Source organism: Charadrius vociferus, unplaced genomic scaffold (genome assembly GCF_000708025.1).
Source record: "Charadrius vociferus isolate BGI_N301 unplaced genomic scaffold, ASM70802v2 scaffold15, whole genome shotgun sequence".
Taxonomy (NCBI): domain Eukaryota; kingdom Metazoa; phylum Chordata; class Aves; order Charadriiformes; family Charadriidae; genus Charadrius; species Charadrius vociferus.
In genome coordinates this window covers 126,635-146,134 of record NW_009650064.1, presented here as the reverse complement: position 1 = coordinate 146,134, position 19,500 = coordinate 126,635, and positions in this window count along the sequence as shown.

Below are 19,500 nucleotides of genomic sequence, written 5' to 3'. Positions count from 1 at the left end.
GGCCATAAGAAGATCATAGATCTGATTTACAAGAGGTGAGCTAGCGTGACAAGTTGTTATACAAACCCATTTTATGTGGGCTAATTTAAGCAGAAAATACAATCAAATGCTGGATTAGGCCAAATCCTGAATATCTGTTCCAACCCACTTGACTAAGCTTCACGTAAGGTGATGGGAACAGCACCCTCTAGCCTCTCATGGGAAGATACAGTGTACTAAGATACTTTCACAAAGCACAGATAAATCCTTATTAAACTGAGTCTAGGAGCCCTAAGATCTGGGGGATGTTACATCCCAGCACTCACAGTACTCCTGTCTCATCTCTCCATGGGTTGTTTCTCTGCACAAGAAAAGGACTGTGGTGCCAGTGTGCTTAGGTGTGTCTATACCTGTGAAGAACTGAAAAGACTGGGAGAACTCTTCTTGGGCAGATTATGTGAATTTAAGTGTTAATTTAACAGTGTGCATAGTGCAGCTGCAGTCAGGAAAAGAAGAGGTAAATGTCAGCTAAGGATGAAGAAATTTGCAGAGGCAACAGTGTTTCAAGGAATAAAAGGCACATCAGAGTATGACAACACGCTTGCCTTCTTCCAACGGTAGGTGATACTGAACCAGCTTCAGTCTAGCTTTCATGTCTTTCAACTTCCCTTCCATACCTCACTTTGGTCTAACATCCATGTTTTTTCAGCCTTCACCTCTAACAATCATTGCCTCCATCTTTGCCTCTACTCCTTCCTCAGTTGTGGTTTCTGAATTACTCAGACATCTTTTTTTGCACCCACTATGTACAATGATTCCTTTATAAATACTGTATTTACCAAGGCCTTAAGCCAGTACTTGGTGACGTTGGTGGGATTCATTCCACTGACTTCAGAGGACCTTGGAACACACTTTCTCTGTGAATTGCAAGACTAGTTTTACTTCTTAACCCTTTTCTCAAGTCATGGAATATCAGCATGGAAGCCAATATGTTCCCAACTGTGAGCTTTGTCTTGTCAGTTCCCGCAACAAAACCTGGAGAAGACATACCACATTGAAGGGAAGGTGGCCAAAGCAATATGGAAGAAAGCTGAGGTTCTGTTTTTCCAGTTTTGTGGGAAGCAGATGGTAATTGTAGTAATTTTTTTTTAGTTTCAGGCCAGAGTTATAGTTCCCAAGTTGGGTCTCAGTCCCTGGTTCCTCTGAGGTCAGGTTGGAAAGGATGAATCAGAGGTGAGATCCAATGATGAATTAAGAGCTTTCCCAGCAAAAACAGAATTAGAGGAATAAGCAAAACCAAATCCCCTCAGTTAATGTTCTTTCTTGAAGTCCAAGAAAAACCAAGGACTTCACATGAATACATCAGGCTCCCAACTGATCTGCAACCTGAAACAGAAAATAAAGAGAGGTAGGTGCATCATCGTGGTATTGTATACTGAAACTAGAAAACACCACGCCAGGGCTACAAAGATGATAAGGGGATTAGAGCATCTTTCTTATGAGGAAAGGCTGAGGGACTTGGGTCTTTTCAGTCTTGAGAGAAGATGACCGAGGGGGGATCTTATCAATACTTATAAATACTTAAAGGGAGGGTGCCAGGTAGATGGGAACAGTTTTTTTTCAGTGGTGCCCAGTGGCCGAACAAGAGCTAATGGGCACAAACTTGAGCGTAGGAAGTTCCATCTGAACATGGGGAGGGGCTTTACTTTGAGGATGGCAGAGCCCTGGAACAGGCTGCCCAGAGAGGTTATGGAGTTTCCCACTCTGGAGAGACTCAAAACCTGCCTGGTCACTGTCCTGTGCAACCTGCTGTAGGTGAACCTGCTCTGGCGGGGCGTTTGGACTAGATGATCTCCAGAGGTCCCTTCCAACCCTGACCATTCTGTGGTTCTGTAAGCATATTGCACTTCTTTCTCTCTTTCACCTTCTATGTCTTAGTTCTCTCTGAAACTTAGCTTTACCCCTCTGCAACCACCTCTGTAAACATTTACGTCTTCTGTGTCTTCTTTACTGTGCTCCCATTATCTGTGGGTGCTATTTGTAGTTGTCTCTCCTGTTCATGCAACTTCTATAATTTCTCTTCTCTTACCCATTGTCCAATCAATGCTGCTCTATCAAAGCTCTTTTCCCCTGCTCTGGAATTCATCTTCTTGTTCCCTGTGTAACTTTGGTAACTTCTTTTCGAAGTGTGACCCAAAATCCACCAGAGAGTGATGTAAACCATATCCACAAATATTTATGGATTATATTAGGCAGGCTCTACCTGTAACTTTAACACTAACTTCCCATTAGAGGGAGCAATGTCTATGGAATACATAAGATTTCTGCATCTGGAAAGCAATTATATTACGTGTTTAATGTCTCTGTCTGCTTTTATTCAGGGTTTTGTCTTTAGTGTAACTCCTCTCAATGCGACATCTGAGCATTTTTATCTTCTTCCTTCTTAGTGTGCAGCAGCATCTTTTTTAGGTAAATGCTTATTATTGGTGGAAAGGTAGAAAGTGATTACTGACTAAGTCAAATAGAAATAAGGACAGAATATAGGTAAGAAGGGGTGCTCATTTTCTGCTTTTTCTTTTTTTTTACTTGCCATTTAATTAATATTTTTACAGAAGAATCATTTCAGCTTTAATCAACTTTACAGGATAAAACATCAAATAAAATGTTAAATCCTCACTGTTAAATAAAATTATACCCAAAAATCTTTATGGAGGGATATATGTTTCATAGATGGTTATTAATATGGCACCAATGTCACTCAGCCTGAACTGTTTCCTGTTTCATTTGCGGTAATTAAAACATAGCAAAATGGAAAAAAAAAAATGAAAAGAAAGTACAAGAGCAGCAGAGAAATGGGGTTTTTTTTGAAGTGCAGTGGGTTGGCATGGAAATTGTGAGGGTCCAGGACTAACGTTCTCACTAGGGAGAAGAGAGAGGTCACAAGCTTCAGTCAGTATTAAATGTTCAAGAACTGAAAGGTTAGAGGTGCTGCTATAGGACAGGACCTTCTTAAGTGCTATAATAAGGCACTTTTATTGAGGTGCAGGGGAACAGGTTGCTGCTTCTGTGTTTTAGTAGGATTTGAGACAATGGGATGACATGGCTGTGCTGATGGCCATATTAATGTTTTTGATATGTTTTGGGTTCCACCACTGAACAGCTAGACCTCATCATTCAACATCAGAAATTATTTATAAGTGACATATTATTCAGACTGCATTTTTCTGCTCCAAATTAGAAGTTAAGCTTTACAGTGGAGATGGGAGACGATGCCACTTAGAGAGGGCAAGATGATACTGATCACTTTTCTGACACTCCTTTCCCCTGTGAGATGCAGCAGCTCCTGCCAAGCTCAGAAGAGGAGGCGTGAGCTGTACATCTTCTAGCTGCTTCTTATAAATGTTTTGGCTCCTAGATCTAGGGAGGTGCTCTGCAGAAAAGAAGGGGACCTAATTGCTGTCTGCAGCTACCTAGCGGGGTGGTTAGAGAAGAGGCAAAGGGACAGAGGTAGCTGTCACAACTTGCAACATGGGAAATTATAGTTATATATAAAGAAAAAAATTCTTCATATGTGGTCCAGTGGTCAAACACTGGAACCAGCTGTTCAGAGAGGTTAGGGAATGTCCATCTTCAAAACCCAGCCGGACATGATCCTGAGCAGCCTAAACTAACTTTGAAGTCAGCCCTTCTTTCAGGAAGATCTTGGCCAAAATAACCTCAAGAGGTCCCCACTAACACAAATCATTCTGTAATTCTGTAATTCTGTCATATATCCTATATAACCCAGGGATCCACTCTGCAATACCTTTACATAATCTATCCATTACAGGTAAAAGTAAGGAGGAAAGATCAGATTAAAGTGGAAGATGAAGGAAGCAACACAGACGTGACTTGGGTTCTGAAATATTCTTCATTGACTTCTCAGAATTGAAGAAATTGGCAAGTGGCTTCAGCATAAGACATTCTACAGCAGTGCAAATACTTACTGACCACAGTAAATTATGACAAAGGATGGCTTCGAACACTGAGCTGATTTCTATTACAGTAACATTGGTGGAGGGACAGAAGAAAGACATTGGGTTCCTGAAATGAAACATGGCTCGAGGCGGAATACATTCAAAATAAAACCTCAAGCTAAGGATCATAAATCCTTGTGTGATACTTCTGCATATGATTCAAACAGAAGATACTGCCTGCATACGTTGATGAAAGTAGCTGATGAAAGTATTTGTTTTTAATTATTTCTGGAGACAAGACTAACAACAGTAAGATGAAGACAAGGCTTGGATGAAAGGAAAGACCAGGGAACCCTCTCTGACGGGAGGTTTGTGAGGCAACTGAGAATATCACTAAAAATGGACTGGATGTGACACCAGCAAAAGTATTGAATAGATACACTCTACACTTTTGAGGAGATACAGTGGACGATCTAGGATGTTTGCTCTGTTATTAGAGCAAAAAGTGAACTTTGGAAGCTAAAGAACAGCCTTCAGAAATGTGTGAGCACATATGTGCATCACACCAATTATGAACTGCATTCTCTGAGTTGACATAAGCCATAAGGAAAAACTAAGGTTGGGAAAATTACACTGTTCACACAGAGTATTCTCCTTTACAAGTTACTTTATACTTTTTTCTTCCTTTCTTGTTCCCCCTCTTATTGCCAGGATCACTGCTTTCTGAATACATGATTAAGTGATATCCTTTTGTAGCACTTCAAAAACACTATTTTGCTTCATTCTCAATGTTCAAAGTGAAAGACTGTAGTTCATTATGTACCTGACTTCTTCCTTACCTTACACAAAGGCAAGAGCAATGAATCTAGTGGTGAGATTTAATTTTTCATGTCTATTAACACTTGATTGGCATGTTTCTTTAGTCAATTCTCTTAGAGGCATAGTGCTGGGACTGGATTATAATTAATTGGGGACATTAAAAAAACCCTAACAACCGAGTGTGAGTTAGACAGAATAAACAATTTAACAGGAGATGCTTTAACACCTAACTCCCTACTTGCCACTGTCACCTCTTTCCATCACACAGGTATTTTCTTTTAGTAAGAGTGTGTGCTTTTTTTTTTTTTTTTTCCTTTTGACAGTGTTTATCTTAGGGCTTTCTGTGTCTCTCTGTTTACTTGCATCTTGCAGTGTAGCGGGGTTTATAAGGGCTTTGTCATGTAGTTGGCCAGTTTGGTATCCTAACTAAGTGAAACTAGTTCCCTGGACATATAGATGATGTATAGCATTAGATCCACTTGAGTGGAAAAGATGAATTTGATTATGTTTCTCCCTCCTGATGGTGAAAAATAGTTCCCTTAAGTCTCTTATCTAATATCATGCGGCTTAAGTGCTGAGGCTCCTGGTAATTGCCTTTCGAGACTGTTCCTCATCTAAAAGACATCTGCATCTCATGACTCTCCAGCAGTCTACTGAGAATTCCTTTACACTAATTTCCATCCCCAACTCCTAATTTGTTTCTCAGGCTACTCTAAGCAGTACCTTTCAGCTTTTCATTTCTCCAAGGACATTCATCAGAGATACTCATAAGGCTAGGAACCAGCCTACTGCTCACAGAAAGGCATCTCAGAGGCCACTTTTGATGTCTGTCCATGATCCCGTACAGAGACACCAGTGTTACTTGAAAGCAGGTAAGGTGGGCAGTGCAGTGGGTGTCAGCTTAGGTCTAGGTTTGGTGTAGATACACTTGCAGCATGGGAGAAAGGGGCTATGGCAGGACAACTCTGATAGAAAAAGCTGTGAGAGTCTCAGCAGAAGCCTGTGCCTCTCTGTGCTTGCTTGGAAGAACCCAGCATGGGTTTGAACTCTAGATGTGAAACTGGATCATCTGTTTATCAAGGAAGAGAGGAATCCAAGGAGCTTCTGTTCGTCCTTTCTGCATCTCACACTAGGGACAGGGAGAAAACACCCAGTTTGTGTTTGGCATTTGCAAGTGAATGCTTGTGAAGAAGAATGAAGGAGGTTGGAAGAGGATCTCTGCTGCCTTTGGCTCTCATTTCTATTGCATTGCTTCAAGAGGTGCAGAAAATGCTAATCACTGAAGCGAACTAAGAAGCAATAAGTAAGTAATGTTACATAATAGCTGTGCTTAATAAAATGAGAGACATCTGTCAGTTCAAACTCTGCATTTTCCAAGAAGTTAAGAAATAACTAATATGAGACTGCAGCAGAGGCAGTACAGAAGTCTTCTTTCTGTAGAAAAAGATGTCTGTATTGAAAGCATTTTTTCCTGAGCTGACATTAAGCTAATTTCCTCCTGTCCATTCCTAATAGATTGAATGCTTGGAGTCAAATGCCACTTGACCTTGTAAAAATCTGATCACCCACTGGAAGAAAAACAAAATCTAACAATACAGAGTCTTTCTGATATAAGTAAATAAGATTCATTTACCTGTTCCCACTAACCTGATGTACTATGTTGCTGCATTCCAGAAATACTGGAGCAGCCTTTTCTATAACAGCCATTTATCCCGAGAGAGTGCAAGATAGTCAGAGCACTCAATAGCAGCCTCTCCTTCTGCCTGTTCTCAGGGCTTCGAACACTAGCAATTTGTTTTATGGGACATGGCACCCTCCTGCCCTGCTCATGCAAAGAATCGGCCTTTTGTATGGCCACTCTGTGCATGCTCAGTACCAGCAGATTGCCTTTCTTGGCACACACACATGCGAGCGTTTCAGGGGGAATGTACAAGGCTCTGTTTTGCCTGACAGATATTTAATTCATGTAGGGCTAATATGCCTCCTTAGCCATAGGCCCAAGTAAGTGTGATGCTCCAAGTTAACCCGGGGACACTGTTATCCAGAGGCAGCTCCTTGGGGAATATCCTCTTCTCCCCTTTTCCTCTGGGAAACAAGGGCGTGCATATTGTACTTCTCCCTGAAGAGAGAAGGGCTTACTCCACTCCTTGTGCCCACAGGCTCCTTGGGCTAGTGCACAGGAGCAGAGAAGAGATGCTCAGACTGCTCCCTCCACAGCCTCGCACTGTGAGGCAGGGATATAAGGTGAAGGAAACAATATGTGAGGAGAATTGAAGCAAAGTGGTTGTGGTACGTGACCTGCACAAGATGACCCAGTGGCTCTAATTCAGGCCAGTAAAGCATGCTAAGGCTTCAGAGAAGAGTAGTTACGATCAATTACTGCATCTAAGGTCACAAGAGACCATAATTATCTCTCTGATCTCCTGTATTACACGGCACATAGGATTTCTATTATAATTATAATCATTATTATAATTATTATTACTATTATTTTAGGAAAACCATCCATCTGTTTTTTAAAACTTCCAGGGATGCAAAATCCTCACTAAAGTGTTCACATGGTACATTACTCCAACTTGCTTCAACTACCAGTGCTGGTCAGGCTATAAATCCATCTGCTAAATCCAGGAGCCCTCTACTATCAATTTCTGGTCTTGAGTAAGTATATATAGACTGAGGTGAGAACATCCTGTACTTTTGTCTGTGTACCTGTGGTTAAACAATAAAGAGCGAAAGTCTTCACTCTGTCATGACAAAGGGTTTGAGCTGATACAGTGCTGTTCGTAAGGTTTTGCTTTACCGGTGCTGCTTGAAAATGCCAGATCGTAACTCCTTTTGTCCTTCGCTTGTCAAAGATGCATGTATCATTTTCTGTTGAATTGTGGATAGCAGTATGCCCTGCTTTCCACATTTGGTATAGGATAATACAGAGATCCTCTCTTTCTCTTTGTACCTGGGTATATACCATTAGAGTGCAGAAGAACTTAGAAGCACAAGGCGGTAATTAATGTGCCTATAAATTTCCCAGGAGGGACTAATGTAAGAAACTCGGTCTTCAAAGTGCCTTTGTTTTAGACCTTGTTTAATCTGTACTTTCTTCCTGCCTGCACCGATATAATTTTAATGGGTAATTACTATAGGAAGATATGCCTTCACCTCTGTACAAGATTTATTAACAAATCAAATACCCTATCAGAATGGGAAATGCTGAAAGCATGCACATAAAAATACAAGTCTATATTTCAATCACATTCAGCAACCAAGAATTGTTATTAAAATGTTTTTGAAACCCAGAATTGTTAGAACTGTGTGAATATAATCAAATTACAAAACCATTAAAACCCCTCCATCCTGGTTTGTCCTAGTGATAGTGTCTTTTCAGTGGGCCACTTCCATACAGTGACATGAGGCTCCTGCACTTACCCTGTATATATATGTTCACATGTACATGTCTATTGTCAACCTTTCTTCCATAAATTTTGATTCCATTAACCAATTCCAGTCTAATTTGACAGGGGGATAAATGCTGTATATATTGTTACATTCAGTGAACATTAGCAATTGAATAGGAGACAGGGACCTTTTAAGTGCTCCAGCTGAGGGAAGAGTGTACTGACAGCTCACACCTTATTAGACACCAGACAATACAAAGAAGCAGAAACAGCGACCGCATCTTTGGAAAAGCCTCAATTAACGATGAGACATAAATCTGCTGGGAGCAGCACTTGCTTCATCCTGGTGTTCAGAGGACTGCTTAGCGCAGCGCATCCCTGGGGGCTTTGCCAGAGGGGCAGGAAACAGAAGGTGCTTACAGAAATCACGCTGCAGTGGAGATGCCGGCGTACCAAGCAAGCACAAGTTGGGTCTCCATATCAGTAAGATCAATCGCGATTGTAACCTCAAATTTCATTAGTGCTATATCTGTTTTCACTGCTATGGAAGAAATACTTCTTCATTTCGGAGAATTTTGCAGAACGTGGGCCGCAGCCATTGGCAAAGCTCCCATTGATTCAGGGCCAGAGAAGAAACCTCTTCACACACTGCAGTTAATTACAAGCTGTTTGCATTTTTAACTCATGCTAAAAATCCAGCTGGAGGATATAGTTTTTTATTATTTACTGCTTCTTTTTTTATCTCAGGTCAGGAAAACTGGTATTAATCCAAAAGAGTCTGAACATGTCCTCTGGCAAAAAAAAAAAAAAAAGAAAGAAAAAGAAAAAAAAGCCATGACACTTAAAACTCCAGAGGAGAGAGAGATTTTATCATGCAGTCACCTCCTGCACTGTAAAAAGTAAGTAAGAAAGTGCATGACATCATTTATGAGCTAAGCAAGTGGCAAAATAATGAAATGTCTTTGCTGATGGGAAGCATGAACTGATATATGCCTCAGATATCTGACTCTGTTAATTTAGAAGTTGCTTTCTTCAGCTGAAAAAAAAAATGTTAAAATGCCCAGTGTCTGTGTTTTATTTCTGGTGTTCATGAATCAAACCCACATAAAAATGAGGAGATCAAAATGCACCAGATGATAGATGTAGAACTGAGGTGGTGATGATTAATAGTGTTGTGATGAGAAATAAAATTGTCAGAGACTGCAGTTCATGATCAGTTTTAGATGAATAAAAGACAGGGAGAATTCACAAAATGATAAAATTTAATTTCAACATGCTTGTGCAAAAGGCTTCATCTTCTCATTTCACTTATTTTCATTTCAAACTGACATAAGCTAAGCAAAATATTTTGGTTTTGTTGTGGGGAGGCAAAAAAATGAAATTCCTTCTAGAGCACCTTGCAGCACTTGCTTGTGCTGAGGAAAAATACTTTTTTCCTTTAGGAGACATCTCTCTTGGAACAGTGTTTCCCTTTTCATCTGTTCAGAGGCAGAGATCTCTGGACCCAGCCAGAAGGTGCTACAAGTTATAATTGCTGGAAAATCAGTGGTCCTCGTCCATGATGCTTTAAAGTACGATGCTCTGGCTTTATCACAGTCAACTGCTCAACTTGGAGAGAGAAGGCTCAGGGAGTCTTATCTGTGTGTATAAGTACCTGAGGGGGGGAATAAAGAAGATGAAGCCGGACTCTTCCCAGTGGTGCGCACTGACAGGGCAAGCAGCAACAGGCACAAACTGAAACACGGGAAATTCTTTTTAATGATCAGAAAGGCCTTTTTTACTGGGCAGGTGGTCAAACACTGGAACACATTGCCCAGAAAGGCTGTGGAGTCTCCATCTGTGGAGATACTCAAAACTCAACTGGACAAGCTGTGGCCAACCTGCTTTCGCTGACCCTGCTTGACCAGGGGCTGGACCAGATGAGTTCCAGAGGTGTTCACCAGCCTCCACAATGATTCTATGAAATGACTTCTTCTCTACCAGTAGTTTTTATGAAACTCTGAAAGAAGACTGACACACTGAGTGTCAGCCAGTGATCAGCTCAAAGGAGATGAACAGTCATCAGGACACGGTTCTGAGCAAAGAAAAGGATTTCTCAACTTCTAAGCAATCTCTGTTTTGGCAGATTACTTACCTGTCAGCTTGAGAGATCAGATCAGAAAATCCTATAGTTTTTTTTGCTGCAGTCCATTCAGCAAAAGATTTCTGAATATCTGAATCTGACTTATAGATTATTATTTTGAAACACTTTGGATAAAAACATGAAAATCAAACTTTTCTGCAGGGCATTTAGACTGTTTTCCTGCTGCCGACACTGAAAAGATAAATTAGCTTCACTGCAGAAGAGCAGAAGACATTTTGAAGGTCTTCTAGAGATTAGTTTAATTAGCTAATAAACCCAATGGAATACACATATTTCATTGAGATAGCAGAAATGCATTATCTTGAACAATAAGCACAGGATTTGCATGCAGCTCATGATGGCAGAGAGACTGTGAGTAATACAAGAGATACAGAATTAACAGGAGAGGACATACTGAAGGAGGAGAGGGGTGAGGATACAGGCGGGCCTGGCAGGGCAGCGAGGACAATCGCCATGACGGTTAAGGAGGTAAGACTACAGACAGCCACATTGAGCTCACACTCCCTTTGCCCAAACCTAGATGAACGATGCATGAGGCACTTCCACTCCACAAACCACACAGCTGTGCTAATATGCTGAGAGGCACAATATCTTGCCTGGGCACTTTGCCAGGCTATGGCAGCTCTATGCTGCTTGGGACCAGAGTTGGCTCTGTGTCCAGTTATCTCAAAAGCTTGCATAACTCAAGCAAGGGTCTGTCTGTCCCCACCCACACAGGTATGTCCCAAGGAGCAAATTCCCAGGAGCATCTTAGTTTCTTCCCAAGGTGGGAAGCAAGTGAAAGGCAGGAAAATGGAAAGGAGAGATGAAAATTGTTCTATTAATCATGAAATAGTCTTCTTCCAAGCCTGGCATCACTTTACAAAGGGGACTGACAACCATCAGAGCTGGAACACAAGGCAGAGAGGGACTGCATGGCTGGGAGAGGTGAGGGAGAAGTGAAGGAGAGGGAAAGAATGGAGGAGAAACAAGATGCTCCTTTAGAATATCAGAAAACTGCTGGATTTGTTCATCTGCTCATGAAGCCACTGCCTAAGGTTTTGGGGTGATTTGTGCCCTTTGGGAAACTTGGAGAACATAGAATGTCCTCAAATTAATCGCAAAATCAACTTTTATTCTGAAAGATGACAAAATGATGTGAGAGACAATTTAAGGTCTGTCCAAAACAATTAAATTCAAAGAAGTCTTTGCCATTAGCGTCACTAGAAACATAATTGGTCTCATATAGTGTAGCGTAAGAAACTCCTGGCAACTGACTGTCCCCTCCATTAAAATAGAAATGGATAGGGACCTTTGAACACACTGAACGTAATTAGAGGACATATTTTATGAAAATAAGATGTTGCTTTCAAAATCAGAACTTTTTATTATTGATTTTATTGGTTTACTAATATAAAGAATGACTAATCCATGATTTTAGTAAACGGATACATTCCTGATTAGCTTTCTGTATTACAACAGCATCAATTAGCTGACTAAATTCAATTCAGTATGAAATGTGAAATCTGTTTCCCCCAATAATTATTGATTGTAGCTATTTGCATTATGAAATCCATATTCCTACCTGCTTACTGACAAGACCTTTGCTCTCCCTCCCATTTTCTTCGTTTTAGTTCCATATACTTTCTCTGACAAAAGAAGAATGAAAATTATTTTTCTTATTTTTTCTCCTTCTGTTTACCAAATTAAAATAGTAACATGCATAGGTAACTGTGTATCCTTAAAATACTTTCACTAAAACAGAAAGTAATCCAATCATTGTCCTATATAAATGACAGTAAACATCTTGGATGAACATAGCAATTTGCTTGGGGATCCCATGACAGAGGCTTCATCTCAAGGTAAAGAGCGATGTTCTCTCCCTCGGAACTGTGACAGATTCACATCCTGTGGTGTTTGAATACAGACCTCCTTACGTACAACGCATTGGCTCATTCTATGTGTAAACAAATGACTACAGTTTTTTATGTAAATTTGTTATTGTATGTTGTAGCACGTTTAAATGGGATGCAGGGCATTTCCAATGATCCTTAAATACTGTACAAAATTTCCATGTCAGTCCTCCATGGCCTGGATTCTATCCTTCACCCCTGTAAAAAAAAAAAAAGCCACTAAAAACTGTTCTGTTTCCTGTGGTTAAGACTGTGATTTTGAGCCACAGCCTTGAGCTATTACCACTGTCCTGTGGAGCATCCCCAGGAGCTGTTTATCTCTCTGAGTCACAATTTCTTTCCTTTCATCTTGGCTCTGTGCAGGAGCAGTAACTTATTACTGGCCTCAAATTTTATCTCAGGCTACCTCAGCCACCCAGCTGAAAGGTAGGCTTAATCCCATCTGAATTGGAGGGGACATATAAAATAATTGCCTTTTTATTCCTACACGCTGGACCCAGAACCAGATAATATGTAGGACAGCCAAAGAGGAGGAACCAGTTCTTTGCTGGGCTGCAGAGCACGCACCACAGGCATGTCCACGGATAGACGAGATTTGGGTTCTCAGATGAAAATGTATAAATGAGATCTCTATGGACATTTAACAGGATATTTTAGACTCTCTGTGAGAACAGAAATAAATTCCATTATCCAGGTTCACGTGTGCACTCCTGGAGCTGTGGTGGTGCCATGTGTCAGCCGGATGCTGCCTGCTGCCACCAAGGCAGTGGTGTTCAAGTGGTTCTGTATGTGTGCGTGTATACGTGAGGCTTATAAAGGACTGTGGAGCTGGCATCAAAGTGTAAAGCAAGAATAGCACAAGCAGAAATAATGTATGACCCTGAACCACCCCAGACGTGAACATAAATGGGAGTTGTCTGGATAGAGAAAGACTGACAGCTCTTTGAATCTGAGCACTAAATGAAGACGTGCATTTGCGGTGCTCCTAGAAGGACTCTGGTTCCAGAAATCAATGCAACGATTTGTTCAGCCTAATATGTGGCATTTTTCTCCCCTTCTCAGACAGACTAATTTTACCTAGAAACTTGCTGCCTGCATTACAGCTACTCTTCTTTTTTTTTCTGCAGATGATAAGGTATTGTCCAAAACTGACTTAATAACGGCAATAAGAGAGATGGATTGTCACTTTAGGTTACTCAGACAGTGGCTAAAGTTAATAAAGGTTCAGGCTGCTTCTTTGTGCTGCAGATGCTGCGTGACACACCAGCCTGCTGAGGAGCCCAGTGGGAGGTGCCGAGCCCCAAATCACTCCTCGGACGCCAGGATGGTGGCTGCAGCATTCATTTGCTCGTGAAGACATCTGACATTTGCTTCTCTCCATACTTCTTTATCCCTGCTGGAGAGCTGAAAGTGTAAGCTCAGCACAGTCAATGTTCTTCTCTCACACACCAGGACAAGAAATACCATTAGCGTGTGCATGATGTATGAGGTGAATGGTTCCTGTACCCCTCCCTTTTTGTTCAGGGGTTGACCGCAAGCTGTTCCCTCTCTCCTCCCTTCCCACAGTCCATCATGGATCTAAAGCTTTGACCCTCACTTTCTGCAATGCACTTCTCCTATGCGCAACTGCTTCCCAACAGGGGCTGCAGAATTAGGCATAAAGCAGCAGCATATGACAAATGATACTCTGTTTGTAGACTGTGCAGAGCTGGAGGTCAAACACACTATTAATAATTCTCTGACTTTTTAAAAGCTATATTTCCTCCATTTGTTGGCAACATGATTTGAAAGGTCTGTACAAGCCACTTAAAACAGCAGCTGAACAGAGGCATTTCAGCACTGTCCGATATTGATTTTTGCCTCTAACTCGCCTCTTTGCTAAGACTGGATTCAATATCCTGTGAAGTTTAAGTGAAGATATTTCCCATCTCAATAGCCATGCATTGTCATTTGATACCGTAGATAAGCCGTTAGTGTTTTCCTTAGGAATATGGTTTGGCTCAAGGAGCCACAAAATCTCAACCCTGGACCATTGCTGCCCACGTGCAAGAAAGGCTGAGTGAGGACTGAATGGAGGTGGGATGGAGTGGGGAACCCAGACACCAGGCTGCTCACCAAACTAAACCTGTACCAAAATAAAACCCCAACACAGTATAGAGCTGGTACAGCAGATAATTTCTGCCTCCAGACACTTCAAAGCACTAATTGCTGCGCTCCCACAAACCAGAATTTTAAAGAAAAAGACATTCAGGAAATTTAGCAAATTCTTAACCAAAATTAAGGAAACAAGCATATGTGAAATGTGAAAATGTGAAAGAAAAAGAAGCATTGTAAACATTAGTTTGGCTAATCATGAGAGTGATGTAAAATTCAAGAAATATCCCCACTGGGACATATAATTAATTTTTTTTTTTTTTTTTTTTGTGGGGACAACAGGCAAGGACAGAAAATGAGATCCTGCTGGAAGAGAAAAAAAAGGTCATGAGGAAGTGCTCTATATTTATACCAGAAAGAAAAAAAGACAAAGAAAGAACGGGTTTTCTGCTTTGTGGAGCGGGAGAGAGGAGCACAATTGAAAATGATGCTGAGAAGGCTAAAGTGCTTCAGTCTATTATTTTTTCTGTAACTCATTAAAAAAAACTAAAACAGTTCAGACTATCCATAGACTTTAGAACATATTAAGAACTTAGACTGGTAGAGAGCAGAAAAAGAGGCTACATTATATATTTTCAAATCATGTGAGCCTTATAAAATTCACCCCAGAGTACTCAGGGAATTGAGTAAAGCAATTTCACAGCCATGAGCAATTATCTTTGAGGACTGATGGAGGGTGAATGAAGTTCAGAAGACTGGAAAATGACCTCTCAAGAGCTCTTCCAGCCATGGTTACCATTCCTGTAAGGAGGCAAAACCAAAGTAAGACTGTGACTTATTGATCCGCAGTCCCTTCTTTGGGAAGCCACAGCAGCAAAGCAACTACTTGGTATCCTCACTATAGGCAAAGCATAAAGTTTTGAGAACATGGGGTCAAATCAAAGGTCCGTCTATCACAAAATTGCCTCAGAGAGTAGCCTGCAGCAGATACTGCTGTATCTAAAACAAAGCGTAGGGCAAGCACACACTAGCATACTGTCTCCACTCCTAGCAATCAGAAGCTTAGGGACTTACAGAGCTAGAGACTTTCCATCTTTCTGTTAATAGCCCTCCGTGACCCTTAATAGCCCTTAACAATTACTAATCAAGAGATCTTGAAAGTACTGTCTTTATTACATGAAATCAGAAGGTAATACATAGAAACTGAAAATGGTCACATACTTTCTACTAGTCTGCCTTTCAGTGAATATTTTTTTGTTGCCAGCTTGGATATATTGTTATCAAGTATACATTCATTTCATGAACAGCTAATCCTTGAGAAAAGCAGTAACAAAATGCCAGGATAGCTACTTGATATTATTTACATTCAAGCACAGTTACCCTGGCTAGTTTGTCAGAAGCTGCTTCATGTTAGAGTTGAACAAAATTTATTTTAAGCTATAAAGAAACAAAAGACAATCTCCTGTAGATGGATACACTTCAGTTGGAGAATAGTGATTAAAGGACTTTATTTACATTTCTAGCTGATCAACATCTTTTAGATACTTCTAATGGGAAGAATTGATTTTTTTCCTCTACAAAAGGGACTTAATCAATTTTGCTTCTGAAAATGTTTTATTCAACAATAGCTAAATTTCCCTGCGTACACATCTGTCAAAGCAGAGATTATTATTGGAAAAGAGAAGCCTTTTGTGCTGATATAAAGATATCTGTTTTATTATTTCAACAGAAGTCTATTGATTTTTTTGAAACTTAAAAAAAACCCTTACTGAAATACAAATTACTTAAATATGCAAAACCTTCCCTAAATTTCTACAAATATTAGCCAAATTTAGTTTGGGCTGACTTTGCCATTATTTTGTACTTGAAATTAAACTTGGATGGTATTCTTCAGAAAAAAAATGTATTTTCCATCCTTTTTATATTCATTTATTCTAGACATTTTGTAATAATTAAGCTCTTTCTGCAGTGCTGGACTGTGACAGAAGAGGCCTTGGTTTCTGTCCTCAGCTCTCCAACCGGCTCTCTCGGCAAAGGAGGTGAGTCTGTAAAATGGGGGCAGTACATGCTCTATACAGCACTTTTTGATATCTATGTGCAGGAGTTTTTTTGTAAACATTATGTATCATGGCCCATGATACCTCACTTCCCAAGCAGTTGCATAGATGCCGACAGAAGCACTTTCAGTGCTGGTCTGCAGGTTATACTCTGGGTTCAGGTGAATAAAAAATACATGTGTGTGTTAGACTGCAATGCCCTTGTCCACAGCAACGACCAAATGCCCCTGAAGTGCAACTCAGTTAACAGTAATACCTCAGTATTTTTACCATACCTAAAGATGGACAAATCTGCACATAAATAAGCAGAATACTCTTTACAAGTCTTTAATACAGCAAGTCTGCAGAAGTATTTTAACTGTGGACTTGTATTGAAAATCTAATAAAAATGTGCATTATTTGGTTCAGTTTCTACAGTGGGCACCGCATTTACATTTACACAAACAAATATTAACCAAGTTCATTTCAAAGAAGAGGTTCTTGTCTGGTCTTATGCAAATTTATAACAGTCAGAATTTATTAAACTGGTAAGAAAATTAAAGACGGCTCACCTCCCTGCAGTCTACAGGACTCTTGACCTTGCCAGGGCTTATAAATATGGGGGTAAAAAGTCCCTGTGAATATAGTACATAACAATGAATCCTTCAAAATTTAAAAAGATAAGACTAAGAAGAAACCTGTAAAAAAGAGAAACAATGACTTTAGTGTTGGCTTTCAGTTAGAAAGCTTCCCAGATCTTTAATCTGATGGATTGTCATATCTATAAATACACCTACTCTCTTAACCTCTTACTAACCATCGGTTGCACACTATAGGCTACCTCTGGCACCAGTGCAATGTTACTGCAGCCAATTCGGTCACCTCAGGGACACATTTATTACTGCTATAGCAGTAACAGCCTGAAACCTGAATGGCAAATCGGGGTCCTGTTGTACTGATACAGTGGAAACTGGTAATAAGAGCAGACAGCCCCTGTCCCAGCCTGGATCCACACCCACCACGGCACTCCCACCTATGCTTTGATTCAGGTGACAGTGGCAGGAAAGGGTCTGATCCTGTCACGCTGGAATGAAAAGTGACATTACGAGGCATAACCTGCATGGCATACCTTCATGTCACATCTTGGGAGGAGTAGGGGGTGTCAGAGGTGGGTAAGGTCCTTAACTGATATGCACCAGGCATCTGGGAGAAACAAAAAAAAATGCAAGCCAGGAGTAAACCCAGGCTCCCTGGAGGTCCTGCTCAGCAACCCCCATCGCTGTGCCACTCTGGTACAGCCATGGCATGATTGTGTCCCTTCTGGAAGGGGGAGGTTAATCCGCCACTTCTTCCCCCAGCCAAGCCGAGGTGGCCATGCCTGGCCTGCAGCCCCCCAGGAGCACCTCCTGCTTCTCCCTGCACCACCCACTGCCACCACTGCTTCCCGGGCACCCCATGTCCACCCACTGCCATGGTGGACAGCGCTGGGCCCAGCTCCAGCTGCCGTCCAGCCCAGGCCGGGGCAAGGACGTGGAACCAAGGTGGATACACATGTGGTTATGGCGGGCAGGGGCCCAACACCCACCTACTGCCACAGCACCTCCCTGACTTCACGCAGCCCCAGCTGGTCTCACCCTCCTTCTTTTCTCTTCAATTTTTCGGTTATATGCAGCTAGGCGGGACGCTGGCGTAGCAGAGCTTTAAAGCCTGTGTTGTCTGGCAGTTTCTGACTGGGAAGGACTGGTCGGTAAGGACATGGTGGCTGGTTGAGCTGGGGACAAGCTTGGTGTGCCAGCGCAGCTGGATCTGGGGCTGCTTCTCGCCAGGCAGCCCTGCTGCCAGCATGGGCCCTGCTGCTGGTGTGGGCCCTGCAGCCCCTCCTGGCAGCTGAGGACGAGGGGCTGTGCCCACGGCATGGAGGGGAAGAGTCAAGCACTGCCACCCGCCGCCCAGCGGGGAGGAAAGAGGACCAGGATGCCAGCACTCAGCTTTATAGGCTTTTATTTTTCAATCCGTACAGAACGCCGTTGCTACTGTAATAAGGCATCAAATGCACTGTTGAAAAGCTCATGATGGACTGTGACGTTTTGCCCTGTTGTGGGTCAAAAAGGAGTTTTACAAGCTTAAATCGGTTGCTTTCCCAAGGCGGTAAATTTTATATTCATCACAGACAGCTTTTTAAAAGAATTACAAAGATTAAAAAACTGTAAACATATCAAAACCAGCAACAACCCAGCGTAGCTTCCTAGGCGAGAAGTCTCAGGCATTTCGGCGTCGGGCTGGCAGTGAGGAGGCGAGGTTGGCTGTGGCCGGGGGCCGCGTTGGGCGCCCGCTGGGGCCGGCAGCTCGTGGCGACGGGCCGCCTCTTCGGTGAGAGTCCCCGGCAGGTGCCAAGCAGTTCCCAAACAGCCGGCCTTGGCCAAAAAAACGCCTAACCGAGAAAAAAGAACTGAGCAAACCAGTCAGCAGGGAGCTGTTTGAGCAGCAGGGAGGCAGCCGCTGGCTGCCGGCGCCTGGCCGTGGCATGGCTGCAGGCCTCCGGGTCCCTCCGGCGGGAAGGCCGAGGGCAGGGCAGGGCCCGGCCCGTGGGACACGTCATGAGGTAGAAAATGGGAAAGTGTCACGTTTCCATGTTAGGGTCGGTCAGAAATAAACTGACTGACGGCACAAATCCCGATATGTTTCTGGGGTACTACAAGGGGGGGACCGAAAACCCACCTGGTACGCCCCAAAATTTAGATCCCCAAAGAAGAAAGCTCTCCAATGATCCATGCGACAACTTTAGCCCAGGCAACGAAAAAAAACAGAACAACCACCCAACAATTTTTCTCACACTTGTACCCTTAAAGCCTTTACATTTGGAGCAGGGGAAATCAAATTGTGAGGGTGCACGAGAGGGCAATTAATTTCCCTTGGCCTCAGCCTTTGGTACCACCTTGTGTGAGGTGAACGATGCGACGGCTCATTCACCAGGCAGCAGGCTAATACATTCATTTTCCACCAGACAGCAAGTGTTTGGTCTCGGTCGCACCACACAGCATGAGAACCTGAGAGTCCAGAGGTTTTGTATCGCAACACCAACCCACACAGTCCCGTAACTTGTAAACGTATCTTGTTGGGTGGTCAGAGAAATATCCTGAGAGCTTTTATCTGCTAAACTCCTGCACTTTAAAGGCCTTCCTTCACCTC